At 42.2% G+C, this 22,118-nt stretch overlaps 1 protein-coding gene across 1 annotated transcript in view; it reads left to right on the top strand.

Moving 5' to 3' along the window:
* Nucleotides 1-9,464: 9,464 nt before the first annotated feature.
* LOC139700371 (uncharacterized) overlaps nucleotides 9,465-22,118 on the top strand; it is a 108,317-nt gene continuing 95,663 nt past the window's right edge. The window contains exon 1 of the mRNA XM_071599010.1: nucleotides 9,465-10,182. The gene's annotated coding sequence lies outside the window, so the exon portion shown is untranslated. The remainder of the gene's footprint in view (nucleotides 10,183-22,118) is intronic.

The following is a 22,118-nucleotide window of genomic DNA, read 5'->3' as shown; positions in this document are numbered from 1 at the left end:
GAAACACACAAAAAACGTCCGTGAGTCTTTCAAAAAGTGTTTTCAGAGTTCAAATCCCGGTCTAGGAAATATTTTAGCATTCGTGATGTGCTGGATTCCGCCTTCCCCATCTCTCCTATGTTCGTCCTTTATGTGTGTTCCTATCCCTTTTCCTAATATCAGTTTCAATATAAAATGAGTATTTGTTCGCCGTTTGGCGGGGTTTCGTGTTTGAATGTCCAGTAAGTGCTGGTGTCAAGTGATAAACACTATTGAGGAAGCCAACGGGAAACCACCTCAATTATCATTCCCAAGATTTAAAAAGATAAACAGTACTGTGATTTGGAGTACTGGTAATTACGGGGCTCGGCCCAATCGGCCGTGTGTCGTGCCCGGCAGCGGGGGAGGCAAGGCTTCCGCGGTCGTCATCCCACGACACCCTTGCAAGGGAAAACCGGCTGCAGCAGGACAGAAGACGCTGGAGAAGAAGACCAAATTGGGAGATATAGAAGAACTGTACGGTAAAGAACTTCGACCAACAAAGTTAGACATTGAAAAAGAATATGACGTAGAGGAAGATAGCTTAGGTCCAGGCATACCAGACGATGACATAGAAAGGGCATTAAGGGAGATGAAACTAAATAGGGACGTGGGGGTGGATAACATTCCTGCGGAACCATTGAAATTTATTTATGAGGAAGGAATCTGGCCTGAAGACTTGAGATCAGTTTTAGTTCCTGTTCCAAAAAAGGTAAAGGCTACATCATGTGAGGACTACAGGACAATACGTTTGATATCCCACGCAGCTAAAGTTGTTCTCAGCATCATAAACAAAAGTATAGAGAGTAGGGCAAATGATTACTTAGTGGATGATCAGTTTGGGTTTAGGAAGGGGAGAGGTACGCGTGATGCCATTGCAGTAATGAGATTATTAATCGAGAGGAATATAGAACACAACCAGGAGGTATTTGCCTGTTTCGTAGATTTCGAAAAAGCGTTTGATAGAGTGAATTGGGGAAAACTAATGAGTATAGTGCAGAGAATAGGAATAGATTGGAGGGGAAGGAGGCTAATCCGCAACCTGTACATGTCTCCGACTGCTCACGTGCGAGTGGGGAACGGGGAGTCCGGATGGGCAGTGTTAGGAAGAGGTGTAAGGCAGGGTTGCCCATTATCACCGTTGCTGTTCAACCTGTATGCAGAGGAAATGATTAAAGAGGCATGGGAAGAACTGGAGGTAGGAATGAAAGTGGGCGGGTAATTCGTAAAATCAGTTAGGTTTGCTGATGACCAAGCTTTAAGCTTAAGTTTTAAGAAGCAAGCTGCAAGCATTGCTGAGTGAATTGGAAATTCAGTGCGACAGGTATGGGATGAGAATCAATATTAATAAAACAAAGGTTATGCGATTTTCTAGAATGAAAAAGGCTAAGCTAAACATTAAAATAGGAGGGCAAAAACTAGAGCAGGTAGAACAGTTAACGTATCTCGGAAGTGTTTTGGACCAACACGGTCGAAGTAGTAAGGACGTAAGGAGAAGAATTGCACTAGGCAAAGAGGCTTTCAAAAGGAGGAGGGAGTTGATGAGAGGGACGTTGAGTAAGGATATTAAGAAAATACTTGTTAACACTTTGATATGGAGCGTAGCTACTATGTTCGGTGCGGAAACGTGGTCATTGAAGCAGGAGGATAGACGTAGATGGGAGGCTTTTGAAATGTGGGTGTGGAGAAGAATGGAGAGAGAAGAAAACAAATGAGGAAGTACTTGGTATGGTGGGCGAAGAGAGGGTTTTTTTGGGAGAAATCCTATGGAGGCAGGAAAAATGGATGAAGGGGGTATTGACCGGCAATGGGATCTAGAAGACTGTGATAGAGGAGAGAATGGTAGGCAAACGAGGAAAGGGAAGGAACAGGATAGGAATGTTGGACGGGATGACGGGAGGAAGAAAGTACTCAGGGATGAAGAGGGACCTGATGTAGAGTGGGATTTTTTGTTTTCTAGGCGTCATAAAATATTTATTTAGGAACTGTGTCCATCCAAAAACCGGTAGAATACCTAATAATAATAATATACATATACATATATATATATATATATATATATATATATATATATATATATATATATATATGAATAAAATAAGTCTGTTAAATGAGTCTTTGTTAGTTTATATAACTCTTTTGTTAAACTAAGGAAAGTTTCTGGAACATAGGATGAGCGACAAATATCGAAGGTTCCATTGTCTCCGCCTTGTGGCCTGGCCATGAATCGTCTTAAAGATGGAATATACTATATATTGCACGCACCTTTAAGCTAGAGCCCTCCAGGGAATGGTAATTTGGTATGATCTTGTCGCTCATCGAAAACGTTTATGTCCGAATGAATTCGATTGGTGAGTTATCGAGTTTGTTTTCCCGAACGTCTAATCGAAAATGTCTCCCTCATTGTAATTCAAATCCTTTCGTATTCGCTCTACTCTAATGCTCCTCCATGGAAGGGATGGTCATCATCACCGGATTCTTTCGAGGCAGCCTGGAAAATATCGTCAGCTACGTCCAAATATACTAAGAGGGTCATCCGGAAAGTAGTACCCGTTCGTGAAATAAAGACACAAAAGTAAATATTAACAAACATAAAAAATTTTATTTGAAAGAGGATACTTTAAACTACTTCTCAACATAATCTCCAAGCAAATTAAGGCATTTGTCATAACGTGTGACAAGTTTCTGTATTCCTGCTGCATAGTCCTTCGCCGCCAGCTCATTGAGATACGCGAGGGACCCATCTTGCACAAATTTTTGCATAATGCAGATGGTGTTTAACAATTTCATGAACAATTGTTCGAGAAACATTGGGAAAATGCTCACAGATGTCATCAATTGTGACGCGCCGATCGTTCCTCACGAATTCGTCAACTGAGCTCACCAGTTGGTCTGTAATGACAGACGGTCTCTCCGAACGCTCATCGTCGTGTGTGTTCCCCCTCCCCATGTTGAAGTTGCGACACCACCGCCGAACAGACGACTCGTCCATTACATTGTCTCCATACACCTCCTTTAATTGGCGATGAATATCACATGGGCGAACGTTTCTTGCATTGAGGAATTTAATCACTGCCCTCACTTCACAACTGGCGGCGTTCTCAATTTTTTTAAACATTGTAAACAATCACAGAAACAACACAGGCAATGCTAGCGTCACGCAACTTGGCTCAGAGAAGGCAGACAAGCCACTGAAGCTATCTGACCTCGTCCGGCGGCTACTCGCGTCGTCAGCACTTCATGCGGCACGAACGGGTACTACTTTCCGGATGACCCTCGTATTATGGGGACTCAATAAACTTTGCTTACAAGATGGAATCCTCCGGGTTTGTGTCTTAGTTCCAACTCATCTTGGCCAAAAACCTTTTCAATTTTTGACTGGTTCCGCTGTTCGTCATTTCGTGAAATTATTTATTTTTCATGAAATCCCATCTTTTTGTACTTTGAATATCATTCAATGTCTTTGTTGGCATACCTTATAATGTGGCCTACCAGGTTGGCTTGATGGGTTACACGGCTTCTCGCTGAACCTAACGTCGCGGTTTCTGGTCCCGCCTCGGGCACGCATAGTTATTGTGGAAACTTTGCCAGTTCGGCTTTCGGGAAACTTGATGTCAGGCCTGAATTAGGTTATCGGTATCCCAGGCGTACACGTGCCACTGGAAGACAAATCAATCTCGATTTTGTTCTTCCCACTCGAAATTTTCTTTTCAATGAAACAACTCAATTGGAGTCGGAGTTTGAAGACATCTGGGCTTTAACGCAGTCCCACGGGAAGACATCTCCACGAATCAACTGCCTTCCCACAGGTACCGCTTTGCTCCTACGAAAATATGGCGGCTAAATTATAATCCCATCTCGGGAGAAAACCTAGAATGATGCAAATAATTCATGCGAGCCTAATTCATTTGTATAAATAATATTAATTTCGGTGATTGTACGCTTTGGATTCTCTGCCCCCTTTGATAACCTGAAAGTGTGAAGGTTAAATTCTTTCAGATAAGAAATAAAAAACATTCAATAAATAATAATCATAAAACCATTAAACGTAGATAATACTCTACTGATATATGTATTCAGAGATAAATACGTCGCACTGATCTTAATTGAGATGAGTTTCTCTAAATGACCGCTGAAGGGCAACTTAAAAGGATCACCGCAGATTTGGAGGGAGGGAGTGATATTGCACAGCCCAGCAAACCGTTTATTATTCCATCCCAAAGAGGTTATCACACAAAAGATCCGTTGATTCATAGCATTGGGTATGAAAAAGCAGCATTTAAATCGATTTAGCGATTCTTAATCATGAAAATTGAACGGCAGACTTAATGTTTAGTTTGAATTTGCTTGACGACGAATGAAAAGACCGGCACCCAAGCTCAGTCCATAGCATAAGTTCAATGGAAGTCTAAAAGGCTTTCATGAGTTGCGAGTCCATATTCTTTTAGCCATCTATCTTCATTCTATTCTATATTCTTTTTCCACAATATTTTTTCTTTGTTTTCTTTCTTTTTTGAGTATATCACACAATAATACGAGTATGATCGACAGTAAATATATTTACCCGTCCATTGAGGCGTGGAAGGATTCCCTTAATGAGGGAGAGTGTTCGGTGGATGACGTGAGAGACATTCAAACAAAAAATAGAGTTTTTCAAGCTAACTGTCCCTGAACTTCTGATGATTAAGATGGAGCTTTATGCGTCTATTTTACTTGTAGTGTCTCCCACTTTAACGCATTTGTAAAGCCAATGTGCTTCGAAGTGGTCGCTTAATTATTCTTAGAAAATGATGTGGATTGTAATATTTTGAAGCGTGGTTGAATTGAATTTGGTTATGCGATTTATTCGTTTTATTTCTTTCGGCATCAGATTAGATCATCGAGTTGACTAATAAAAATCGGTTGGTAAAACTTTAGGGAGTAAAAATTAATTCCGTCAATGGAAAAACATGATTTGTTTCGCTGCATCCCTTGAGCCGAGGGAACATGGAATTCTAGCTGTCATGAAATTAGTGGTGCGATGTCACATTCAACATTTATTGATGTGTGATTTCATTATTTTAAATTACCAGAGAGGAGAATAGAATGGACGAATGGCTCTTTTTAATTTTTACAGTGGGATTATATTCATACGGTTCATGCCATTCTCTAAGGTTCTAAATTTGTCCAATTCATACCCACAATATTTGGAATCTGTTTCATTACGTGGAGGGAGAAACTTAAAATTAGTATACACCTTTTCCTATGAACAACAACGTTTAATTTCTAATCTGTATGCATAATCCATCAAGAATTAAATCTACGATTTATCATTCGCCTCTTTCCTCAGTTTCGATTAGCTGTCTGTGCAGTTATTATCATCGTCAGATTAATATTTTGTCTGCCATCCAGTGACAAGCTTTTGAATGAGAATCAGCAAAATTTCAAATCAGAAACTGTCTTCATTACCATGTAGGCGTGATTGAAAATATATTTCCTCGCCCATTCTCTGCCAGGCTTCCGATGTTGTAACGGGTGTGATTTATTCCCTTTTCTCTCCGGTGGAGTTCCATTGAATCCTCTAAATCCATAAGCATCACACAAATCCAACTATCGCCCAATTATCGCCCTAAGCACGCATATCTCTCCATTATTCTTAAAGCTCTCGGCAATCACAATGCAATCGCCCTTCAAAACTGATATTTGTTTCATTTTGAGCGATTACGTTTCTATTTAAATAAGTTTAATTCTCCTAAAGTCGGAGTTAAAGCATTGGTGTATTTTTGATGGATAAATTAAGTAAAGTTCTTATTCTCCCTTTGATGAAAATGTTCCCCTAGAGCCATATATCAGTGTATCGACACATTCACCTGGACATTATTTCATTGTTAATTTTAATTGAACCTCTTCATTATCGGAAAAATCAATATATTTTCGTATGGAGTAAGGAGTTTCTCTCGAAAATGTTCGATTTTTTAATGATTGCATTTGAATTTCGGTTTTAAGAATTTGTTGAATGGATTGAGCGTTCTCATCCATGAGTCTGCGCTGAGAATGAGTGGGTCCACCCGTACGTGTGCTTGTTCACGCGAGAGGGCAATTAAGTCAGCCCTGCAAAGCTGAAGTGCTGCGCATTAGATATATCAATAAATTCCAATGTACACCTATCATTCGGTTTGAAAATGCTTCCGTGCCGTACAAAACCACGCGGCACATCAAACTTTTGACGAACCTCTCCCCGACATTATTACGCTTTTTCGAAATCTACGAAACATGCAAATACCTCCTGGTTGTATTCTATATTCCTCTCGATTAATAATATCATTACTGCAATGGCATCACGCGTACCTCTCCCCTTCCTAAACCCAAACTGATCATCCCCTAAGTAATCATTTGCCCTACTCTCTATTCTTTTGTTTATGATCCTGAGAACAACTTTATCTGCGTGGGATATCAAACTAATTGTCCTGTAGTCCTCACATGACGTGGCCTTTACCTTTTTCGGAAAGGAACTAACACTGACCTCACAAAGTCTTCCGGCCAGATTCCTTCCTCATAAATACTACGGATCAGTCCATATAGCCTCTTCCTCCCAATTTTTGCCTAAATGTTTAAGTATTTCTGCGGGAATGTTTATCTACCCCCTCTGCCTTTTTTAGTTTCATCTCCCATAATGCCCTTTCCATCTCATCGTAGAGTGCGTCTGCATGGACCCAATATATCTTATTTTATTTTCTCTAATTTTTTATTCCCTGCAAGCCACCGATTGACATTTTTCCAGATATTTTACCTAACATTGCAACGTTTCCTTATGCATTGCATAAATTTTTCCGAAGATAAAAACACTTTTTTGCGAGACATTATTCCCTTCTTCATCTCCCCATTATTTCCAGCCGACATCATGCGTTCAAAAATCCCATTTATCCCTATTTCCCGTTTTTATTTATTTATATACACCCTGCAAGCCACAGCGAGGGTGTGTGGCAGGGGGTGAATCCACACCAGACTAATTTTACGCAAATATGGCCTCATCGCAGTCGGACAATGTTATTGTAATCCCATATCGTATGTGGAAAAAAGATATCTTAAATCTAAATGTTCAACAATTAATCTCTCTAATTTAATTGACATGATCTCTCCTAAAATGGTACGATGGGGTAATAATGCAATTTCAACATCATTGCTAAAGAGACATGCTTACAATATATGCAAGAGATTTAATCTGTAATTTAAACTTCCCTCCGTGAGGGATTCTCAGCCTAGTACTTCTAATATGTTTGTTACTCGACTTAGTTCATCATGAGAACGTTTTACAAATCTAGCTGCTCTACGCTGCACGCCATACAATTCGGCAATCAATCCAATTTCGTAAGGATACCATATACACCTGCAGCAAATTCCAAATGAGGCCCAACCAGAGAAAGGGGATAACATTTATCTTTGACCTTTTCATCACAATTACCCAATACTCTTCTAATAAATCCTAATTTTTTGTTAGCTTGCCCTTATATTCCCCCTAGTATGTGTTTCACCCTGGAGAGATCGTGAGTTAGGGTATCGCCTAGGTATTTGATTGAGTCTACACTTTCCATTTAGGTGTTCCCAATGCAGTAGGCGCTCGGGTGGGAATTACTCTCTTTCCAAAAATGTATGACGACGCTCTTTTTCAAGTGTAATTCTAATTGTTAAGTGTCGCACCAGCGTTGAATAGAATTAAGGCCATCTGACAAAGCAGCTGTTTCCACAGGATCACGGATATCACCACTGCATCGTCGGCAAATAAACGTAACTTGCGTCCCGAGAACGATATAAGCGATAGTTCTCACCAAAATGTTATACTCAAGTATTCTCATCCCAAAACCTTTTCCAAGAAAAATAAATCATGAACTGTTTCATTTATATCGATATTCATGCCATAAATTAGGAATTGGCATGTTATGATATTATTAACTCTATGATAAATATTTTCGCCAAATAATATCGACGAAATATAGTCATTGAATATATGATAAATAGTGGCACTTGCAGTGATGAATGATTTAAGAATGATTCTATTACGAAATGATTTTGTCACATGTATCATTGAACTCGTCAGGAGTGTGCTCTAGTGTTTTTTTTCTCTTCAATGTATAATTAGCTATCTTTAACGTGGGATAACTTCTTAACCGCATCAATGATATAATTGCTTCTAACAACTCAGAATATTAATCAGTGGATTGCTATTTACTTTATTTTACTACGGTAGATTTGGGACACATTCAGAATTTTGGACTGAATTGAGAAATTAACCGTGACGCTGCCATACCGATATAGCAGAGGAAGTAATCATGAGGGAATTATTTGGATTCATGTCATTAAAACCGCAACCCAACCTCGGTGAAAAAGAAGTTCTCTTAGTTATCGTAGAAGTAGTTCTCTTTGCGGCGGAAAGTACATTTCACAGGACGAGAACATTGGAGCGGAGCATCGCGGATCAATCGCTACTATTCATCCTTTTCCTTGATGAGAACAGCAAGCAGTGCATTTTGTTTCCGACTCCCATCGTTGAGGCGGTGGATGCCCATCTTGCCATTGGGATCCTCCCCGCCTCTTCATAGACGCCAGTTCACCCTCGTGCGTGTCCGACATAATTTCCGACCCGACCCCTGTGTTTCCGCCCCGGCTGCAGTGTATCCCTTCGACGAGGAAGAGACGGAGGTGGGGGCCGGCAAAAAACAATCCGTCGCATCCCATCGCACCTTTCGGTTAGCACCGATACGCAATAACCGCCGCCGCGGTGGGTCTCAAACCCATTCGCCGCATTCCTATTTTTTTCACAAAATCGCTCCGAAGTGAAACGAGGGAAAAAAACCCGAGGGGGATATGCAAATGGACGCCGCCGAAAACTTCTGGAACGTTTACCATATGACTCCGACCATATATTTCAGAAGCGTATTTAATGGCGCGAACGCCCGGGGCCTTTGAAAAAAGAAATGGAGGGAAAAGAAGAGGCTGGGTTTTATAACGTTTAGAAATGTGGAATGGAATGAAAAAAGTTGATCCCCGTTCGAAAGAGCCTCTTCTCCTCCTCCACCGACACCCGCCGTGTCCGTTGGGTCGCGCCGTGCTCCTCAACGTGCGCAAGTACGAACTCAAGCACGCGCAAGTAGTAGAAGTCACTCGTGAGCCCGGGCTGCGTGCAGCAGCACGGCGATTCCCGCATTTCACGGCCGCGGAGCATTGTGGGTCGGATGTTGGCACGGCGCTGGAGGAGTGATGATTGCAGGGAGGGGAGGGCATATAACGAAATGGAGGAGGATGATGGGGGGGTGGTGTGAGAGGAGGAAGGGGGGAAGGAGGGGGGGGGAGAGAGGCGCGAGAGGAGAGGGTTGAAAGGGGAAGGGGGTAGTGGAGGGGGGAGGGAGGGAGAGAGAGAGAGAGCTGGGAGAGGAGAGCGGTCCAGCGAGTCAGACCTTCGCGACCCAGCACACAGGCGAGCGCGCGCGATCGAGAGAGAGCAGTGTGGAGGCAGCGAATTAGATCGAGAGAGAGAGAGGTCCGGTCTCTCCGTTGTCGAGGAAGAGGGCCGAGCGTGAGTGTGTTGGCGGATCGCTGCGATTCCGTGTTACCCGTGAGCGTGATGGTGAATCTGTGCGTGTGCTGGTGTTGACGATTCGATCGGGGAACGGCCGAAGAGAGGAGGGAAGCGCAACACGGGATTTCTTGACTTCTCCAACCAGTGGTGTCTGCGTCGTAAAAGTTTCGAAAAGAAATAATATATATTTAAGGGATAAGAAAACACCCCCTCGGCGGAGTCCGATTCGCGGTGCAGTGCACCGACGCCCAAGTGTGTGTGAGTGTGTGTGTGTGTGTGTAGGGAGAGAGAGAGAGGGAGAGAGAGGTAGAGAGAGAGGGGAAGGGGGAGGGCGGAAGAGGGTTCCAACGGCGGAAGAGTGAGATTTCGTCGGCTGCGCCCGTGACGACGGTTGCCGCACCCCGTTCCGTCTGCGGACGAGGAGGATCGAAGGGGGGACCGCGGCGCCAGCAGACGGGAGGGTCTTCTCTTCTCTCGGGAGGACCGGGATCCGACCTCTCTGCCCTCCTTCCCCCTTACGACCCCACGACCTCCCCAACACGGTTTCCCTCTCGTAAGGATTCAACCCGTCACAACACATCCGAGGGTGTCGTCAACTCTTCGCCGATTCGGTAAGTAAATGCGTTCCGACGCGCACGCCCTCCGGGCCCAACAACGTTTCCTTCCTTCTCGACGACGTTTCGTCCTTTCCTCGTGTGACAACATTGCCATCGCTTTGCGGAAGTGAAGTCGGCCGTAGGCTCGACAGCGACAAAAACGCAATAACGAAAACGGGCTGGAGTTCTCTTTGTTTTTCCCTCTCTCTCCCTTCCTTCCTTCTCCTTCCGTCGCTAAACTTTTAAGAATCGAGGCACACACGTAACGTGTCTCTCCTCCTCCTCTTCCGCCGTCATTCAATCGGATGGGATTGCGGAACCACAATGTAACGAAAAAAACAACTCCCGTGACTCTCTCCATCTCTCCCTCACCCCCCCCCCATACCACCTCGCGGCAGAACGAATTCGATTTCTCAGATTCTTGTTACTCGGACTAAAGAATCGGATGACATCCGTCTGGATGCTTTCTTGGTGTCGTGTGTTTTGAAACCGGAGTTGGCTTTCTCTCCCTCCCTCCCTCTCTCTCCTTTCTCTCCCGCCCCGTCGCCTTACAAACCCTTGTGTGACTCCGTGAAGCCACAAGGAGCACAACCTGCGCAGTGCGTGAAGAATCATCTGGCAAAGTGGGCAAGAGTCGCCCCTTTGCCGAGGAGGAGGAAATATGAGAAGCGGGCGAGAGGAAGGGAGTGAGGGGGGGAAGGGAGGGAGAGAGGTTCTCCTCCTCGGAGTAGGAGGAGGAGGAGGAGGAATGGTGGAGGGAGAAGTGGAATGTCGCCTCTTGCGGCTGCATTCCACTTTTCCTCCTCCAGCAAATTGTCATTACGGCCAGTGAGAAAGGGGGGAGGGGGTGGATGGGGAGGTGAAGGGGGGGGGTGGAGGCGGTAAAGACCTTATAAAGGAAAGGAAAGGAGCGGCGAGTTGGGTGTGGTGAGACGGATGGCGGGGGCTCGAGTCGTCGGGGTTCGGGTGGGCGGGCGCTCACCTGTGGCCGATTCGCCGCTCCCGACCGGAATACGAAGAGGGGGAAGGGTTCGTAATTGGGCGATATGCGAGTTTCCGGAAGGGGGAACACGGGGAGCACCTGTGGAATCACATGGGGGGGGGGGAAGGAGTGGGCGTGGATGAATGGATGAGGGTCAGAGGCAGGGGAGGGTTCTTTCGGCTCATGAGATTCAGGGTGGAAGGACTTCCCCCCTTATCCTACAAGAGATTGTTACAAAGACATGGGAAATGGAGGTTGAAAGCGGAGGAAGAGTGCGGATTGCGTATTCATCGGAGGCAACTCTCGAAGGAAAAATATTTTGCCCAGCTTTATCGTCCAAATCGAGATATCAACGCCGTACTGCGTAATATCGGGTGAGGGTGATTGATTGAGTTTGAGCAGGTTTTGCCATATTGGGCGGTGGGGAGGTGTCGCTCAGGGGATGGTGTGGAGGAGGGAGTGGATTGGCGATGGGTGTCGGTGGCGGGGGTAGGAAGGAGGACTGGGGTGGTAGGAGGCGGTTGTGTCTGGATCACAAAAACGTCTCGACAGGCATCCGATAATTTGATCGTTTGGTCAAATTGAGGATCGCTCATTCAGGGCGCGTGGTCACTCCCAAATGGTAAATTGAGATCTAACTCCTAGCAACTTATTCGGAATGCACAATGTACCTACTCCAAGCCGGCATATAAAGGTATCGTTTTATCCATTACAACTTAAACTTATTCCCCACCGAGTCTGAAAAAGAGATCTTTCGGAATATCATACTAGTGTGTATATATATATATGTATATATATAATATATATATATATATACTACCTTGATCAAAAAGTTCCCGGAATAACCACCGTGTGGCGCTCCCATCGTTCCGATTTGAGTTCTGTTTTTTTTGTTAAATTGGTACATCTGTTGTTGATATTCCCTTTAAATCTTAGTGTCATAACTTGACATTTGCAGAAGTTACGTAGCCAAGAGTACATCTATCTCTGTGTGTGTTTGCGATTTTTTACAATTGCAGAAATGGATTTAAATTTGCAACAACGAACTTGTATTAAATTTTGCGTAAAAAACGGATTTAGTGGCGCACGGACGTTGGAAATGTTGGAAAAGTGTTTCGGCAACGATTCTCTAAAAAAAACGGTCGTTTACCAGTGGCACGAGCGGTTCAGAAGTGGTCGTGAGTCAATCGAAGATGATGAACGCAGTGGCAGACCATCGACATCGAAAGTCGGTGAAAAAATTGATAAAGTAAAAGAAATGTTGGTCAATAACCGCAAATTAACCATCAGAGAAATAGCGGAGGACTTGAACATTGCCTATGGATCCGCCCAAGACATTGTGGTTAATGATTTGGGTTTCCGTCGTGTAGCAGCAAAGTTGGTGCCAAGAGACCTCAATTTCATGCAAAAAAGAGACCGTGTTGACGTCGCAAAAGACATGATTTGCGAGGCTGAATCCGATCCCACATTCATCAAAAGGATCATTACTGGAGACGAGACGTGGGTTTATGAGTACGACACGCAATCCAGACATCAGGCAAGTGAATGGCGTTCACCAAATGAGCCGAGACCAAAAAAACCACGTCGTTTTCAGTCAAAAAAGAAGGCAATGCTGACGGTTTTCATGGATTACAACGGTGTAGTGCATCATGAATTTTTGCCAGAAGGCCAGACAGTAAACAAAGAGTATTATTTGGGCGTTATGAGACGTTTGCGTGAAGCAATTCGCCGAAAGAGACCAGAAATGTGGGCAGAAAACTCGTGGATTTTGCACCAATGATAACGCACCGTCGCACAGTGCTATCATTATTCGTAATTTTTTGACGAAAAATGCAACAAATACCATCCAACAGCCACCGAATTCACCTGATTTGGCTCCCTGTGACTTCTTTCTGTTCAATCGAGTTAAAAAACCATTACGGGGAACGCGTTTTAGCAGCCGAGAGGAAGTAATGGAAAAATCGCAGGAAGCACTGATGGACATACCGAAAACCGAATATAAAAAATGTTTCGAGGATTGGATCAAGCGCTGGCATAAGTGTGTTGCAGTCGATGGGGATTACTTTGAAGGGGACAATATAGATTTAGATGAATAAACTTGTATTTTTATTTTTCTGAATAAATTCCGGGAAATTTTTGATCAAGGTAGTATATATATATATATATATAATATTTGGATGGCACAATAGAACACATATAACATAATATATATAAATAAATATAATATATTTTCACTCTAACTTGAAGAAGGCCTCGGAGAAGACCGAAAGTTTGAGCAATTTCCCGTGTGAGTGTCCTTTAAAGTGCTACAATTTTATTTGTGTTCTATTGTGCCATCCCAAAATAAAACTGCTCGTGTGAGTGTTTCCGTATAATCGATATATATATATATATATATATATATATATATATATATATATATATATATATATATATATATATATATATATATATATATATATATAGGGTAAAGCGTTGGACTACTGACCAGAGGGTCCCATAGAACAGGTATCGGATAGATTATTACTAGTAGAAATAAAAGAAGAACCGACGAACTTGGTTATTATTCAGGTATACAGGCCATCAACCAACCATAGGGAAGAAGAGGTCGATAGGATGTACGATCAGTTAGAGGACATAATCGCGTGTGTTCCTACAGGGAAACATTTGATAGTGACGGGAGATAGGAATGCGACGGTAGGCGAAGGAAGAGATGGTGATGAGGTGGGGGACTACGGTTTAGGCACGAGGAATGACCGCGGGGAGAAAGCAGTTGAGTTCTGCAGGAGACAGGGGTTAGTCATCACCAACACTCGGTTTAGACACCACAAAAGACGCAGGTATACATGGAAAATGCCAGGTGACTCTGAAAGGTATCAGCTAGATTATATCCTGGTTAGGCACAGGTTTAGGAACAGTGTGATAAATTCCCACAGCTTCCCGGGAGCGGATGCGGAATCTGACCACAATTTAGTTGTTATGAAATTTAGCGTCCAATTCAAAAAGATAAGGCAGGGGCGGCGGGTTAGGAAATGGAATGTAGAAGCATTAAATGGATTGACAAGAAAGAAGTACCCACAGGCGGTAGAGGAAAGCATGGAGGATGGTAAACAGCTGAGTACTATCGACGAAAAATGGGAAAGTATAAAGAAAGGGTTATTGAAAGCCGCAAAAGACACTATTGGAACCGTTAATGGGAAAAGGACAAGGAAACCATGGATCACGGATGAGATAATTACAAAGATAGATGAGCGGAGAAAATGGATGAATGTAAAAACAGATTTAGGCATAATGAAGTACAAAGAATCAAACAATAAACTAAGGCGGGCAACAAATAAAGCAAAAGAAGCATGGTGAAAGACGCAGTGCAAGGATATGGAATGTCTCCTGAGGAAGGGTGAAATTGGTGCGCTGTATAGCAAAGTGAAATATTTATCGGGAAGTAAGAAAGGGAGATCTATACGAACAGTTAGAGATAAAGCGAATAAGGTAATAGTTGACACAGGAAAGATCCAAGAGAGATGGAAGGAATATATAGAAGAACTGTATAGTAAAGAACTTAGACCAGTAAAGTTAGACGTAGAAAAGGAACATGACGTAGAGGAAGATAGCTTAGGTCCAGGCATGCTCGACGATGAGATAGAAAGGACATTAAAGGAGATGAAGGTAAAGAAGGCCGTGGGGGTGGATAACATTCCCGCGGAAACATTGAAATGTTTAGGAAAATGTGGGAGGAAGAGGCTATATGGGCTCATTCGTAGTATTTATGAGGAAGGAATCTGGCCGGAAGACTTTGTGAGATCAGGTTTAGTTCCTTTTCCGAAAAAGGTAAAGGCTACATCATGTGAGGACTACAGGACAATAAGTTTGATATCCCATGCAACTAAAGTTGTTTTAAGGATCATAAATTAAGGATAGAGATTAGGGCAAATGGGGTGTAAGGCAGGGTTGACCACTGTCACCGTTGCTGTTCCACCTGTATGCAGAGGAAATTATTAAAGAGGCATGGAAAGAACCGGAGGTTGGAATGAAAGTGGGCGGGGAATTCATAAATCAGTTAGGTTTGCTGATGACCAAGCTTTAGTTTGTCAGTCAGCCAAGGGGTTGCAAGCATTGCTGAGTGAATTGGAAATTCGTTGCGTCAGGTATGGGATGAGAATAAATATTGATAAAACAATATGTATGCTATTTTCCTGAAAAAAGCTAAGCTAAACATAGAAGGGTAATAACTAGAGCAGGGCGAACAGTGTATTTCTTTCGGAAGTTTTTTGGACAAAAGTTGTCAAAATAGTATGGACGTAAGGAGAAGAATTGCGCGAGGGAAAGAGGCTTTCACAAGGAGAAGGGAGTTGATGAGAGGGACGTTAAGTAAGGATGTTAAGAAAAGGCTCGTCAAAATTTTGGTGTGGAGCGTAGTTATGTATGGCGCTGAAACGTGGTCATTGAAGCAGGATGATAGAAGTAGGCTTTTGAAATGTGGGTGTGGATAAGGATGGAGAAGGTGAAATGGACCGAAAGGAAAACAAATGAAGAAGTACCCGGTATAGTGGGTGAAGCGAGGTGTTTGTCGGGAGAAATCCTATAGAGGCAGGAAAAATTGATGAGGGGCGTATTGATCGGCAGTGAGATGTTAGAGACTGTAATAGAGGGGAGAACGTTAGGCGACTAGTTAAGGGCAGGAACAGAATAGGGATGTTGGACGGGATGAAGAGAGGAAGGAAGTACACAGAGATGAAGTGGGACTTGTTCTAGAGTTGGATTATTTATATATATATATATATATATATATATATATATATATATATATATATATATATATTCTCCCAACAAACCCCTCTCTTCGCCCACCATACTTGGTATGGTGGGCGAAGAGAGGGGTTTGTTGGGAGAAATCCTGTGGAGGCAGGAAAAGTGGATGAAGGGGGTATTGACCGGCAGTGGGATGTTGAAGACTGTGATAGAGGGTAGAATGTTGGGCAAAGAGGAAAGGGAAGGAACAGGATAGGGATGTTGGACGGGATGAAGGGAGGAAGAAAGTACTCAGAGATGAAGAGGGACCTGATATAGAGTAGGATGATGGATTTTGTGTTTTGTTAGGAGTAATAAAATATTTGTTTGGTAGTTGTGTCCATCCAAAAACCTACCTTAACCGGTAGATTACCTTAAAAAAAATAAAAAAAAATAATATATATATATATATACATATATATATTAGGCGTTCGAAAGGCATTAAATACAGGACAGTCACCATTTTGCTTTTTTCCCTTAGAAGTGTGCCTTTTCCGTGCAAGCATATGCATGTGTGTGTTCCGGTAAAAATACCCTCAAACTGTCTAGTTTATCCATGCTACAAAATCCCATGTTTTATAGTTAGGTTGCTTTTTATTTGAACTGATTTTTTAATGCAAATGAATTGAAATGTACCTCAAGAGATATCCTCCTGCGTGTTAGGAGTCACTCCCCCTATACCATTTTAGTAAAAAAAATTAATATGCTTCAGCAAGGCGCTATAATTACTGATTCCATGACATGGTTGTAATTGTCAGCAATGGCTTGTCTAATGTTACTATTATAGAAATGGGCTGCATGCAAAATAAACACCATTGATTGTTCTGGCCCTGGTATTTTTCTTTACTTGGTAAATTAAATGTGGTTTTCCGGACTAAAAGAATTTAATTATGGGGCCGCTAGCACAAGTTTAGACCTATAGATAAATGATGATTGCCAAGAAAAGATATTTTATGTATGATTAATTCGCTAATTTATTACGAATTAGGAATTGGATTACTTGCGTTGTATAGAGTTCCGTGTAGTATATTACCTTTTGCATAATGATATATTTCCTTATGGTGCGATAAAATTAGCTGCCTCTGTAATCTACGGGAGTAGATTTAGTTAAACAATTAATTTCTTTAGTTTTAGCCATCCGGGGTAATTATCCTTTATAGAGAAAAAACATTGGTGGTAGATATTTTCTCTCCTCAATGTAATTTGCTAGTGGAGTGAATTTAATACAAACAAATACTTAAAAATAAGAGACATGAAAGGTCCTCATCTGTTTTGAAGTACTGGAAGACTGAAAAAATTGACAATATTTTCATATTTTGTCGGAGACATTATAAAATTCTATTTCCCTGAGTTGATTATGGATTTTTCATTTTTATCAACTAAAAATTCAGCTTTATTCGTATTATTTTGTGCGGAATTGGGGCTTGGGATATTAGTTTCATATTACTAGGTTCCATCTGTTGTCAGCTCGCTTGAATTCATCGGAATTACTTTGAATCGTTCTGTCGAGTGAATTATGTACAGATAAACGCATGCGTAGTTTTTGCTACTCAGTAGACTATTGATTATGCACTGAGGAAAGGATTTGGTGAGAGCATTTTGGCCATCGTTGTATGTACATCTGCCAACGAAGATATTTAAAATCTGGGAACGTGGGAAAATATGTTTCAGCAGATGAAAGTGATACCACGGACATGGGGAGTGTGATTTTCCATGTCGAATTTCTTTTGGACCAAACCGTTTAGGATATCTATGGGAGTAAATGCTTTATTATGTTGTTAAAAATTTGAAGATCAGTCAGTGATTTCAAAATTGTTTTTAACATTTTTTTATAACACTAAGGCGACAGTAACTACAGGGTTCGTCCGGAAAATAAGTGTACTGACTCCTGGGCTGGGCGCGCCGCTCCAGGCGCGCCCAGCACCGCTCTGACGGGCTGCGATTGGAGGGGGGTATGTTGGCAAGCGACGCTGAAAAAGGCAGTCGGCTCTGAGCTGTGGTGTAGTGAGGAGCTCTGTTAACGCGAACCTCCACGCTTCGACCCACGTCACGGAACGCGATGCCGAAGTTTTTGGAGCAGCGTCATTCCATCAAATTTGCGGTAAAGCTTGGGAAATCGTCTACCGAAACTGTCGGTATGATTAACCAGGCTTACGGGGAGTCAGCCATGTCCAGAAACATGATCTTTCGGTGGCACAAGATGTTCGTGGAGGGCAGAGAAGAGGTCGACGACGAGTCTTCGAGAGGTTCCCGATGATGCCTTCGCGGGAGCGTTCCAGGAATGGGAACGCCGCTGGAACAAGTGTATCGACTCACAAGGGTCCTATTTTGAAGAATATTAGTTTAAGATATGTAAAAGTGTAATAATTTTTTTTTCCTGAGCTCAGTACACTTATATTCCGGACGAACCCTGTATATATGACGCTAGTATTTATTTCTCACATGAATTGTGGTCTCGCTAAGCATTAATGTTAAGAATATGGATTTAAAATTACTTCGCTAGTGTTTGTGTCACAAGGTGGATCAGTGGGCAGAGGGTTAGGTTACTGACTTGGAGGTCACGCGTTTAAATCCGGGTGACATTGGTCATCCTTGGTTTCATCCAGATTGGAATATTTTTCGGATACCAGATCTTCTATTAATGAGTCTCGCTCAGGACAGGGAAAGGGACTGGTTTCTTACTTGGAACATTCCTATTTGAGAATGCCATGTAGGACTTGGTACGAGATGATCTCTGACCACAACACCTATCAAGCGAATCTTCTGGGTGGATAACCGTGGTTAGTTTGGTATTTGTTACGGCGAATGACATGTGGAGGGTCCACACGCACTGCAGATGTTCCATGGATGACATCGGAATGAATGGCTAATTTATAAATCTAGTCACTGAGTTTCATCTTGCTTGTCTTGGCTTGTTCCTTGAAAACCTATTAATGTAACATTGATTTCCCATCGAACACTCTTCTAGAAAGTGATCGGCTCCCTCAATATCAGGCTTAAAAAACAGATGTAAAATTCTATTGAAAAAGATCAGAGTTATTTTATTATGTATGTAATGAAATAAAATCTCAGTGATTTCATTTTATATGGAATATGAGAGGTGATTACGTTGGCCAGAAGGAACTTAGTTGATACCTGGTTGTGGTCGATACTATAAGTTTTTGCGATTGTAAATAAGTTACACTCGAATGCATTTAAAATACCAGGATGTCGTCTCCAGGTCTTTGGATGCGCTCGAACGCAGTGTAAAGATGGACATTACCCTTTTATTTTCGTCATTAAGTGAGCGGCGAGACAGCCTAAATGGAATCCCCATCTCCCGTTTAAGCTTTGCAATTTATTTTTCGATGATATTTTTCCAGGAAAGTGAACGCAGTAATCAGTTGTTGATTTACTAACTGGTTCAATTTTCAAATTTGAATAATGATACGTTTTCTTTGAATCGTCCATGACAACCCTGACATTTTCATGACTTGACAGGACAAGGGTTACATTTTTTTGAAATAATGTACACACTGTATAATGCCGCAAGAAAATTCATCTGACGAACGAGTGGTATGGTATTCGTAGGAGCTCGTGGTATATTTTAACAAAGGATTATTTTCAATTGGCTTGAAGATCTTCACAGTTTGTTATGAATGCATATTAAGAAGATGTTAATGTGTCACATAAACTGCTATTAATTACCTTTAACTTCTAACCGATCAGAGGCGTCATTTTTGTCAATCGCGGCTCCTGGGATCGATTTTGGGATATCTATTGTTCGCAAGTTTTTCCACGGATAAAGAACACAGCGACGCGGTCACTTGTGTAAATTGTCATATTTTGAAATTACGATATTATATGAAAGCACAAGCATTTACTTGAGATGCGTGAATCGTTCAACATAAAATAAATTCGATGCTTTGAGCTTCTTAAAAGCCGATAGACTTATGCGGGCGCAGATATATACGTGTGTCTGTTTGGGAGATCAAGACAGATGCCGGCACCAAGTTGGTCCATTGGCTTTCCTCGTTTATCTTGATCGAAGAATTGCATTGGCTAATGTCAAAAGTTATTGAATGCCAGTGAAGTTTTGCTGGTCGAAAGTTTTCATTTTTTCTTAACATGCGTAATTACAACGATAATATTTTCGTAGCCGAGGGAAACCCTCTGCTGCGGTATCTCTGGTGAAGCATGCCTTAGCTCTGTTCCATGCGCCAAAGGATTTCTGAAGGGTAGAGAAAATGCGTAGTTCAACTGCAAAGGCGTGGTGAAATCGCTGCTATTTAAGTACTGGAAATAAAGATGGGGGAGCTGCAATTTTTGTATTCGATTCGCTTGAGTAGTAATATTTGCATTCGATTAACTGAAAATTTAATTTAATGCTCCTCCTCCACAGCGGCAACATTTCAGGAGACGGAGGAAGTTCAATGCTCGTCTCATCACCCGATTTCCAACGCACGCCCGACGCTTTTTCTTTGTTATTTCCATCGAATATTGACTTCATAATACCGCTCGAAGCCTTTCTTCAAATGTTTTGCATTGTCATGCGCCATTCTGGGCATACTTTTTAAGGCTTCAAGTGTAACTCTTAAAAGATTTAATTAATGTAATAATTGGGGAGAAATTTGACTATTTATAATATTTTCATTTGATATTGTTCGACAGAAATTTTAAAATTTAAGGCTGGCATTATATTTTACGGTGGTATTTTAATTTTGCACGCATTTTCACAACATTAAACCACTACATGAACTGATTCCGCTGAATCATTTTTGCTATACATTTTCCTTGAGAATTCACTTTGATGTTTACAATAGAATTTTGATAATCCTGAACAAGCGTGTCATTTAAGTTGGTACAAGTGTCCAAATGTGTAATTTTTAAGAATGCTGTGAAATGTTTTTACACTCAATTTATGAATGATTAGTATGAGGAAAGCCAATGGAGAATCAGTTTAGATTCATGCTAGCAGTCATTGGTAAATGAGCAGGCGGTGTTACCGAGGCAATATGATTGGCCATAATGGCCTAGTCATTGGCTAGGTATGAACATAACCCAATAGTGCCTCTATGATCTTAGTTATAGGTACTTGTCTAACCTAATGTTTCAGGATCCCTGGTAAATCAGTAATCCTACCGGATCACTGCTAAATATATGCCTAATTCATCCGTACTGTCACGTAGAATATTAATACTAACAGCTGAGCTTTGGCTATATTTTTATCCATTATGCTTGATATCTTCAGGGTGATTTTTTTTTCCTTTCTAGCATTGCCATTTTCGAGGTGAAATGAATAGTTTTACGAAGTCTTTAGTTTTTAACGACTTTCGACTTCCTCCGTTGTACCATCCATATTGCTCCACGCTCTCAAAGCTGAAAAATTTATATCTGCTGCAACAATTTAAAATGTTAGAAAGTAACTCAAAAAGGCCATACGGGATGACAAGCGATAAATTAGCAACGCGACGCGCCATTAAAATCCTGAGCACGCCTCAACTCTTTTGTAATTTTATTGCGCGAAGTCTTGGCACGGAGGGATTTTTTGGAATGCCTCAGATTTACACGCGACCGCGCCGCGCTCTCGGAGTCTTTATTTGCAAATGACGAAAACTTTCGCATGTTCCTACGAAATGGAACGGCTCGAGTGGTAGTAGAGTCCATAAAAACTCGTCGGAGTGTCGAACTCTCGCGACCTGCTCGGTGTCGTTCATTTATCGGGGGAATAGTAGGAAGAAATCGCAATTTGTACTGGAAGACTTTCTTGAAGGGTGTGACTTGGCGATTTATTGGCCGTCCTGAGCAGTTGGAGGAGCATTCCGCTTGCGAAATAGTTGTCCACGTGCAGCGCCGGTCTGTTTCATCCGATGCTGCAGATAATGAACAGAACGCGCAATGCTCGACTCCACAGCTGAACGCTGCGAGCGCAGACAGACAGACAGACAGACGGAGTGTAGTGTCTAGCCACGTGCAACGTTTGCAGATAGCCCTTGGAGATGGTGCCCAATTACACATTTCGGGTGGGACTCTGGGACGAATGCGGTTTCCCAGGAAACATCTGACGCCCGGAAACTCTCCTCGGCTTTAGTTTGGAGATTAGGGAGTCTGGAGATGTCACACGGCTTTGCGGCCGAAACTTCTTCTCGTCGACGAGTGTTCCATCCGCATTCCGGAGTAATGGAAGTATTAATCTCAACCT

Source organism: Hetaerina americana, unplaced genomic scaffold (assembly GCF_022747635.1).
Source record: "Hetaerina americana unplaced genomic scaffold, ioHetAmer1.1.p SCAF_10, whole genome shotgun sequence".
NCBI lineage: Eukaryota > Metazoa > Arthropoda > Insecta > Odonata > Calopterygidae > Hetaerina > Hetaerina americana.
This window is presented reverse-complemented; position numbering and strand designations above follow the sequence as displayed.